Source organism: Papaver somniferum, chromosome 1 (genome assembly GCF_003573695.1).
Source record: "Papaver somniferum cultivar HN1 chromosome 1, ASM357369v1, whole genome shotgun sequence".
Lineage (NCBI taxonomy): Eukaryota > Viridiplantae > Streptophyta > Magnoliopsida > Ranunculales > Papaveraceae > Papaver > Papaver somniferum.
Genome location: NC_039358.1, coordinates 203,767,334 through 203,777,559, shown reverse-complemented (window position 1 = coordinate 203,777,559; position 10,226 = coordinate 203,767,334).

Sequence of the window (10,226 nt, the reverse complement as noted above, 5' to 3'; positions counted from 1 at the left end):
TCCTATGGAGTGGGAAAATCAGTAGGCTTAGATAGGAGAGAGTTTTGTAAACATGTAGTCTCATACTTGAGAGAATAAGGCATCACCAAGAGGGTGATAGCATGTTTAGTCCATGTGATGGACTGTTTGATGTAATCTTCCTATAGTGCAATAAAATGAGTTTGTTGCAGTATTACTTGTGTTCATTGTGTTGCTGATTTATGTGAGTTATTTAATTGGAATTGATGTATGATAAATCTCTTATGCTTATGGGGGCATAAAGAGTTAAGAGAAAAGAAGATGAAGACTTCCGTTGCGTAAAGCCTTAAGAATGAAGGCAAATGCATACTTTGATGCAAGTGTTCAAGGATGAGTACTTGTGGGTGAAGTTGATTCACTGAACCACAGAGTATTGTCGGTCATGTCCCATGAAAATTTTAGGAGATTCAATGGGCATATGACAGCCGGTATCAGAGCCGTGTTTGGGGACACAATTGCTGATTTTTCTTTCTTTTACTCAAGTTGATGTCATTAGTTTGTCAAATTTAGTGAAAAATTGTTTGGTTTTCGCTAGTATGGAGACTAGAAAAAGTTGGTCTTGTGGGTAAAGATCAATTGGAATGAAATTTGAAGATTGGAGTAGCAATAGGCCATGAAAGTTTATGACAAAGGTTTCAAATTTCCTGCCCAAAGTGTTAGACGAACGCACAACAATCATTCAAAACAGGGTTTTCAAGTGATTGCATGACAAAACTCAAGAGTATGTTGATTTCTATGGTGCAAGTCAGAACTTAAATTCCATGTCTCTCACAAGTATATGCAGATTATGCATTGGGAATGCATTCATTCGTAGTGTTATCAGTAGCAAGTACATATATGTTGCGATGAGAATTTTGGGTAAATTCCTGAATGCAAAGAAGTTATTGGCCTTCGAAGTGGCAAAGAGGATGGAGAACCTTTCTATGCGATAGAATTAAAGGTGTCCCATCGTAGCCAGTTGGATGGAAGATTAAATTTAGGTTTATTGGTAATACAAAGTCTGGTTGTGAACTAGCATTTTTGTGGCAATTGTGATGCCATAAAAGAAGAATTGGATGACGAATTCTTGTCTAGCATAAATCTTGTGAAAAGGATGAAGAAATTAGCGCAATTTAGGGAAAAACCGAAACACCACGGTCTTGCATTTGCAAAGAGTTCTTAATTGATGCTAGATGCGCACAAGGAGTGTGCTTGCACCTGGGTTACGAGTGGGATCAATATGCTTGTACAAGGGTGTCCAAAGACCTGCATTTGATCATAACCACAAGCGGATGTTCTTGTCAACTGCAAATCAACAATTGTTGCTACTGAAGTTGATTTTGGAGAAGGGGAAAGGCAAGAGTAACGCGATGTGCATGGGCAATAAAAATGAGTTCCAAGTACGAAAAAGAATGCGGCATTCTTGCTTCAAGGAATGTAGGCAGTGGGTGCCTCATTTGCAAGGATTATGGCCTTGTTGAGATTTTCCAAGGGATTTGTCCGTGAAAGTCATTGAGTAATATGGTTTTGCTGAGCTCTATGGTGATGCTCAGAATCACAGGGTTAAGTCCGTTCCGATTGTGCAAAGGTGCACAAGTTTGTGTCAAGAATTTGGGCGTTAACTAGCATGGAAGATATGCGATATTAGCATGCGCCAAATGAGAATTGGGCATGGCCAGATGAATGATGTTCCTAGAAATGTAAGTTAAGACGAATTGAATATGCGTGAAGAAGGAAGGACAAAGGAGTGGTGATGCAAGAGAATGACCTGAGGTCACTTTTTGAAGAAATCTTCATGAAAGCTAAAACAACATGATAGCATCATATTGAAGGAGTATTCAACTAAGTGTTAATTATATTGTGCTTCGTTATGGGAGTTTCATAAGAACGTTGATAGTTGGAAAAGTACATGTGGCAAAGTGAATTATTGCATTGGGGACAGTAGGTGTTGTTTTTCTTCCTTGTTTGTTAATTAGAAGCGAACATGAAGTCATTATTGCAAGATTTGTTAGGTGTTACAAGTTGCAATCAGTTGGTCCAAGTATTTGCTTAACCTTGAGTATACTTTCAGTTTGGGTCGAGTGGACCTTGGTGTCGAGAATTGTCTCTCTATGTAAGGTAGTAGCGGATGAGGGTATTTGAGACGACAGTTCTTGTCACTTTCGTTCAAAGTAAATCTAGTTCGTGTGGAAGATGCTACATAACATATTAAGCCAGATTATGCAAATAGACACTACACCATTTTTAAGAATTAACAACGAACTCTGGATGTTGCTGACTGGGGTCGCAAAGGCAGATCCCTATTGCAAAACACTATCTTGCAATTTTTTCGCTACGACATAAGCTCTGTTGCGACTCTCGGTCAGCAACAGGTATTCGCAACTGAGACCTCCGTTGCGAAATTGTTCATTCGCAACATAAGTCTTCCGTAGCTAATTTTTTTAGGAACATACGAAGAAGGCTCAGAATGAAGCCATGGCTTAAAAGGAAGCCACGACTTTATTCTAATCCACGGCTTCATTACTAAGCCACGACTCATAAAATTATGTTTCTCAATGTTATATGTCACCTCAACGTCTCTATCAGCTGAACACAAAATTCAGATCTTCTTCGTTGGTCTCAAATCACAATACCCATCACCAATTACTTGATTTCTTATCGATTTCACATGTTTTATTTCTCAGAGAATCTAACCCTAACTCTCTCTCTCTGATTCACCTTCCTCTGAGTTTAAATAAACTTCTCATATGAATAACACCACCATCAGTCTCTCCTTGATCTTCCCTAACTCTCACGATCTCAAAAATTCTATTTTTTTCTATCAAAACTCTACCAGGTGATGAACAGAGAACATGAACAAGAAAGAGAAACAAAGAGAAGAAAAAGAAGAGGAAAGAAGATAAGAGAATGAATTTTCTCTTCGATTGAGTTGGAGATAAGGCCGACAAATACTTACACAGGCACCCAAAAAATTGATACGGGCATCCAGGTCGATTGAGCTTCAAAAAGACCAATTTACCCTTCACATAAAATAAAAAAATTCTTCTTCGTCCAGTATCCGATTGACACGTTCGAGTAGTCCATTCCACATAAGTTTTTGACATCTATCGAGTGGTACTAATTTCGTATATTGATATTTGTTAGATTAATTTCTATTAATTAAAAACTACATTAACCAATCGAGTCATCAACGACTAAAACGTCTTTTGATCATCTCTAGATCGACTCTTGACTATCACTAAACCGGTTAAATATCGTTGCCGAGTTTCAAGGTCTTTAGAGAATATCTCTGAGATGTATTTTTTAAGCAACTTATGTCCCTAAATCTAAAACTTTTCGTGCTTCTACTGATAGGCACATTTATGTGCCTTATATAATCTCAATTGTATATATTATTAGTGCTCGATTTTATATTTATTATGGCTTTTTATGTCCCTGTAGGTGTTTTTAGAAGAATAAGGATTTGCAACGAAATTGGCTGAAAATGCGGCGTTTGGACCTCCGTTGATAGAGTGCCGGAAGCGCCCCAGAAGTGTACCGGAAGTACCCCAGAAATGCCCCGGAGGAACCCCGAAAAAAGTGCGGAAAATGCCTCAGAGGACACTTGCTATACGGACCCTTGATTTTGGATAAGGGGTAACCTAATTACTAAGGGGTGACCCATTTCCAGGCAGCTGCTAAAGGGACACCAGGACTGGTTAGGGGGCAACCCATCTTCAACATTTGAAACGTAAAATTTGGCGGGAAACTAGTTCTCACGCCTGGAAGATTTTCGATATAATTGTTTGGGTAGTTTTAAGAAGATTAAAGGGCTGGAAATGTTTGGGCTTATTCTATGGACTTATAGGAAGCTAACAGGGGTGAGTTGAAGGGCCAGAAGTGGCTGGAAAATCCGGGAGAGCTAAACAGGGTATACGTGAATATTCTGGGAGATATTCTCGAGAATTTGTTCACAACAGGGACCGGGAATTACCAGAACCGTCGTTTTCTAGCAGTCTTAAAACAGCAGCGACAGTGGAAGCTAAGTATCGTTGTTTCTGTTACAGCAGTGGTAAATTATCGTTGTTCTCTAGACGCGTTCTGTGGGTCGCAGATTCACTGTTTTAGTTCTTCTTTATCTTTTAATCAACTTTTTGAGCTATAAAAATGTATTTTGAGAACATGATTAATATGAGTAGCTAAACCCCAACATTGGGATGATGGAGGAAGCCGTTCTTTACGCATATGATAATTATATTAATTCTTTTTTGACTACTTGCACTTTTTATTAATCGATTTATGATTTTTCTTAATTGGTTGTGATATCGTATGATGATGTATGCTTGGTCGTAGTGCTTTTGATGCATCATGCTAGTGATATACAATAAATATTCTAAAAATCTACCTTGGCAAGAATGAGAGTCCTTATGATTTGAGCTATAATTGTTTCGAATAAATATATGAATTGTGTGAATGATTAATGGTGGAATCCTGAGTCCTAGTGTCTCTTGATCCTGTGACAAAAATTTTGTATATATTTTTATTTTCTAAAAAAATTATCCTTCACAAGTCCGAGAGTTTGAACCTCATTACTACAACCACACAAAAAATCTTATATCAAAATGGCGCCGCCGACGCGGACTTGTATATAGATTGCTTGTATATAAATTTGTTTATTTTTATTTTTTTTAGAATTTTTTTGTTCCTTTTTACGTTTCTTTTTATCTTTATTTTGCAGGTTCGAAGTGAAAACTAAGGACTTGGAGAGGAAAAAGCTTAAAGAGAAGAAAAAGGACAATTTTAGGATTTAATTTTTAAATTTATTTAAATTTATTTTTTTTAGATATTTTTAATTTTTATTTTAATTTTTTTTTAGAGTGCGTGAGGAAAACTGTAACTTTAATTTTTCTTTTTGAACTATTTGGACTTTATTATTTTTTTAAAACCCTACGGAAGGGTTAATTAATAAAAAAAAAATATATAAAAACTGTGTGCAGGGAAGGACGGTGATTACAATATCACCTCGGCCCCTCGGGTTCGTACACGGCATAGGAGTCATGGCCCGAGTCGACGACAACGGTTCATCGCCCGTCTGGTACGGGAGGTAAGTCCAATCGAAACACCCGTGAATCTCCTGCAAGCGGGTTACTGTCTGCCTTAAGGTGATAATTGTTTGAGGACGAACCATACTGTCTTTATTTTCCTAGTAAAGGGCAAGGCCTGGCCTAAACAAGATAAGGGTTCGGATTTCATCACCGTTCCCTTCTTGCCCGCCTTAGGAAAACGAAACCTAACGCGAACCCAAGCTTAAAATTTGGAATAGAACGAGACCGATAGGGTAACGAGCTTAATAGGAAACTCGTTCAAAAAATATTGGTTGCTCTTTAAGCATACTCCAAAGTTCATGATGGTTTCTGTGAGTCGAATGCGTGACTGCGCCGCCTTGTGATAGCGATGAGGCCTTGGGTATCAAAGATCCACTAAGCTTCCCTCGCCTCAATTCAACTTACTTTGACTCGGATTGATTCCATAGGGGTTTGCTCAAATTGCAACGAATTCCCTTTCGAAAGATAGAAGCTGGTCTAGAAACAATCTAAGTGGAGCCATCATGCTTTTTGTTTGCTAGAAAACTTTAGGTTTGCTTTGGTGGAGTCGAATCGGCCTTGTTTGTGATTGTATAGAATCCCTCTGTAGTTTATATTTCTTCGGTGATGAATCCTTTTGAGGAGACGCCACCTGCGATGACGTTGCGAGAATATATGTCTAGAAATTCTCGTTATCAAGAGACGTCTTCGGAAATGACTCTTGGTGAATATATGCGTGGGCAGCGATATATGGATACTCCAACTTTTATTGAGGAATCACCTCTAACGATCTATGAGAAATATTATAAACATAGACCATGTAGTTTGGAACAAAGATTGAGAATTCTTGAATTTCAAAAATTGTATCATGATGATGAGGATAGTGATGATGAAGAATCTGAAATATGTGGGAATAGTGATCAGGAATTTGTTACCCCAGTTGAGCCTTATAATGATTATATTATTTCTGGTTCAGATCCTAATAATTTTAAAAATTATTCACCTATTCAAAAGGACGAGGATTTGACTAGAGATACCCCCGTTTCAGACGATGTAGTATGTCCTGTTTACGAAACCAATGATGGTTAAGAGGAACCAGTTTATCTTGAGATCGAGTCAAACGATTTAGAAACAATAGTCTTAGATGAACTCGTAGAGATTAGCGAGGATGAACCTGACTTAGAAAAATCAATTGCCGACCTAGAAATTAGGGAGGTTATGACCAGTCTATCTAGAGACGCCGAAAACTCTAAGTTTGGGGGTGAGTATCATTCTCCATGTGCTTTAACTCTTAGTAAGGTCCCTCACTTGGGACTTGACATCAATGCCTCAACCATCTTACAAGATTATCTTCATAATCGTTTTCCAGAACCTAATGATATCCAACAAGAGTCTCAAATGTTAGAAACCCATCCTATGGTTGATGTGGTTAACCCAGGCAATAATACCAAGATTGATTTTGTTTTCCCACCAAATAGTTTTCTTCCAACTGTGGGAACGTTTATATTCCAAATGTGTCGAATATTAAGTTGTGAGACTAAACCTAAATGCCTTAGGAAATTAGAATCGATACATTTGCTTAAGAATGACCACTATTCTCACTGTGGTCAATTTTGTAAGTCATATCTGATTGACTTAGAGGATCCGCAATTATTTAGGTTATTACTTTGTGATTCCATGTTCTTATTTGAGTTTTTTTCAGACTCTAGGACCTAATAATTTGGATCCAACCTATGAAGACACGCAACCAATGAAAATATTCTATTTAGACCCTTTCATAGAACCTGAACCTGAACCGCAATTAGCGATAGTTATCAGGAAACTAGGTAAGGGCATGCTAGTGTTGTTCATTTCGTTGGTTCACTGTAGTTTCCTTTTGTCAGCTCTTTTTGGTTTTGAAGACCCGCAGTTATTCCGGCTACTGTTATACGGTTCGAGTTGACTAAACCTTTCCTACGTCTGGCTGAAGACTTTAAACTTAGCACTTCTTGGGAGGTAACCCAATATTCTCATGCAACACGGTAATATCCTTCCTTAACTCTTTTTGCTTCAAATGGTAACAGTTTCTCCTTGTTCATGCTTTTAGTTTCATCTTTAGAACATTGAGGACAATGTAAGATTTAAGTTTGGGGGTATGGGAGAAACTTTTTAGTTGCAATAAATAAACTCCAGAACCTAGAAATTTACGCCTATTAAGGATAACACTAACCAATCTAAGTGGATGGAAACATTTTTGTTTTAGGAGATGAGGAACCAATCTGACTAGATGTAAGCATCTATAGAGTCTATTCATAAAAGCACAGAGCTCAGGTGTTAGAAATAACATGATAGTTTCGCCATATCTCGTCGAGTCCTTTTCACTTTCTATTTTTAGTTTTCTTTTATTTCAAGTGATTTGGTGGGGCACACGATTCAATTTGTTACCTTTTCTAGGGTGAAATAGAGTGACTGAGTTACCTTTTCAAAAAAAAATAAAATAAAAAATTATTAGACCGGACCAGTTAGACCAATCGGAATAAGTATTAACACTTGGATAACAATATGCGTGTGTTCTCCCTGTTTCCGTCGCCTAAGCAAGCGTGGAATGCAGGACTCGTGGGAACTATCGTGTAATCTGCTGACAAGAAGCATGCGCTTGGATCAAAAAGATCTATTCATGCCGTTAAGTTAAAAAAAAATGGTTATTGTTATGTGTAGTCAACTGCTGGTTCCCTTATATTTGCCAGTTTGTTGATCTAGATTTAAGTTATTGACCACTGGTTCCCTTGTATATGTCAGTGTGTTAATATTAGTCAGACCGGTATCTCAGTCATTTAGGTTAGGTTCACCTTGGCAGAGGCCTTCAGACAGATATGGGAAACACCGTTCACTTTTCAACCATCTACATTTTTCTTTTTCCATCTTCTTAATCTTTTCATGTGATTAGTCTGACTCCGAGTATGATGTCCATCGTGAAACTATCTTAGTAGAGCTCTGTCACTTATATGAATTTTAGTATGCTTGAGTGCAAACTCGTATACAACAATTGGAATTTCGCGTCAGGGTACTTCCTCCTGTAATTAATAAGTATGCCAACCAAATAGGTTCTTTAGTGCCTTCCAAGATTTTTCGTAGATAGCTAGGGTCTGGAGTATTTGTTTTTGTGGGTACACCTATGATAAACCCACCCGAGATTAACTCGGTCACTTTTCTATTTGATTTGCTCGAGGACTAGCAAATAATAAGTTTGGGGGTATTTGATAGGCACATTTATGTGTCTTATATAATCTCAATTGTATATATTATTAGTGCTCGATTTTATATTTATTATGGCTTTTTATGTCCCTGTAGGTGTTTTTAGAAGAATAAGGATTTGCAACGAAATTGGCTGAAAATGCGGCGTTTGGACCTCCGTTGATAGAGTGCCGGAAGCGCCTCAGAAGTGTACCGGAAGTACCCCAGAAATGCCCCGCAGGAACCCGAAAAAAGTGCGGAAAATGCCCCAGAGGACATTTGCTATACGGACCCTTGATTTTGGATAAGGGGTAACCTAATTACTAAGGGGTGACCCATTTCCAGGCAGCTGCTAAAGGGACACCAGGACTGGTTAGGGGGCAACCCATCTTCAACATTTGAAACGTAAAATTTGGCGGGAAACTAGTTCTCACGCCTGGAAGATTTTCGATATAATTGTTTGGGTAGTTTTAAGGAGATTAAAGGGCTGGAAATGTTTGGGCTTATTCTATGGACTTATAGGAAGCTAACATGGGTGAGTTGAAGGGCCAGAAGTGGCTGGAAAATCCGGGAGAGCTAAACAAGGTATACGTGAATATTCTGGGAGATATTCTCGAGAATTTGTTCACAACAGGGACCGGGAATTACCAGAACCGTCGTTTTCTAGCAGTCTTAAAACAGCAGCGACAGCGACATTGGAAGCTAAGTATCGTTGTTTCTGTTACAGCAGTGGTAAATTATCGTTGTTCTCTGGACGCCTTCTGTGGGTCGCAGATTCACTGTTTTAGTTCTTCTTTATCTTTTAATCAACTTTTTGAGCTATAAAAATGTATTTTGAGAACATGATTAATATGAGTAGCTAAACCCCAACATTGGGATGATGGAGGAAGCCGTTCTTTACGCATATGATAATTATATTAATTCTTTTTTGACTACTTGCACTTTTTATTAATCGATTTATGATTTTTCTTAATTGGTTGTGATATCGTATGATGATGTATGCTTGGTCGTAGTGCTTTTGATGCATCATGCTAGTGATATACAATAAATATTCTAAATATCTACCTTGGCAAGAATGAGAGTCCTTATGATTTGAGCTATAATTGTTTCGATAAATATATGAATTGTGTGAATGATTAATGGTGGAATCCTGAGTCCTAGTGTCTCTTGATCCTGTGACAAAAATTTTGTATATATTTTTATTTTCTAAAAAAATTATCCTTCACAAGTCCGAGAGTTTGAACCTCATTACTACAACTACACAAAAAATCTTATATCATCTACCACCCTTATCTTTCATGGAAAATCGGGTCTTAAGATGCGACCCAGTTAAGATGATAAGAACCGACTTAGTGGAGAAAATCAAACATTTATCTAATATTTTTTTTAACCAAACAATCATATATTACATAGAAAGAGATCTTACATCATGATCTAAGCGAGTAATTAACAAGTTTGGTGGTTAATTTCACCATTCCCCACAAAGAATATGTTTTCTAGTAGCTTTAGCTAGAGAACCAGATAGCTTATTAAAAACTCGATAAACAAAAAACACATTTCCACACAACATTAATATTACATATCTTTAGACATTTCCTAAGTAAAGGAACACTCTTCCAGGGAGGAAGAGTGAATTGTTTCTGCATATAAAAACTAAGTCAGTTTCGAAAATAACCTCAAACCAGCCATTAGATTTTGCTACCTTCATTGCTTCTAAGAGAGCCCATGCTTCTACTTGATGAACATCATTCTTATAGCATTATTTCCTACATTATCTCTCAATATTATACCAATACCAGCCAACAAATTCTTAGAGTTGAAAGAAGCATCAATATTAATTTTCAACCCACTTAGAGGATGGGGATGCCAAACCTGATATTTTAATTTTCTAACTATAATAGGATGCATAAAATTTTTAGATGCAGTATCTAAATGATGACGACTTATACAGAA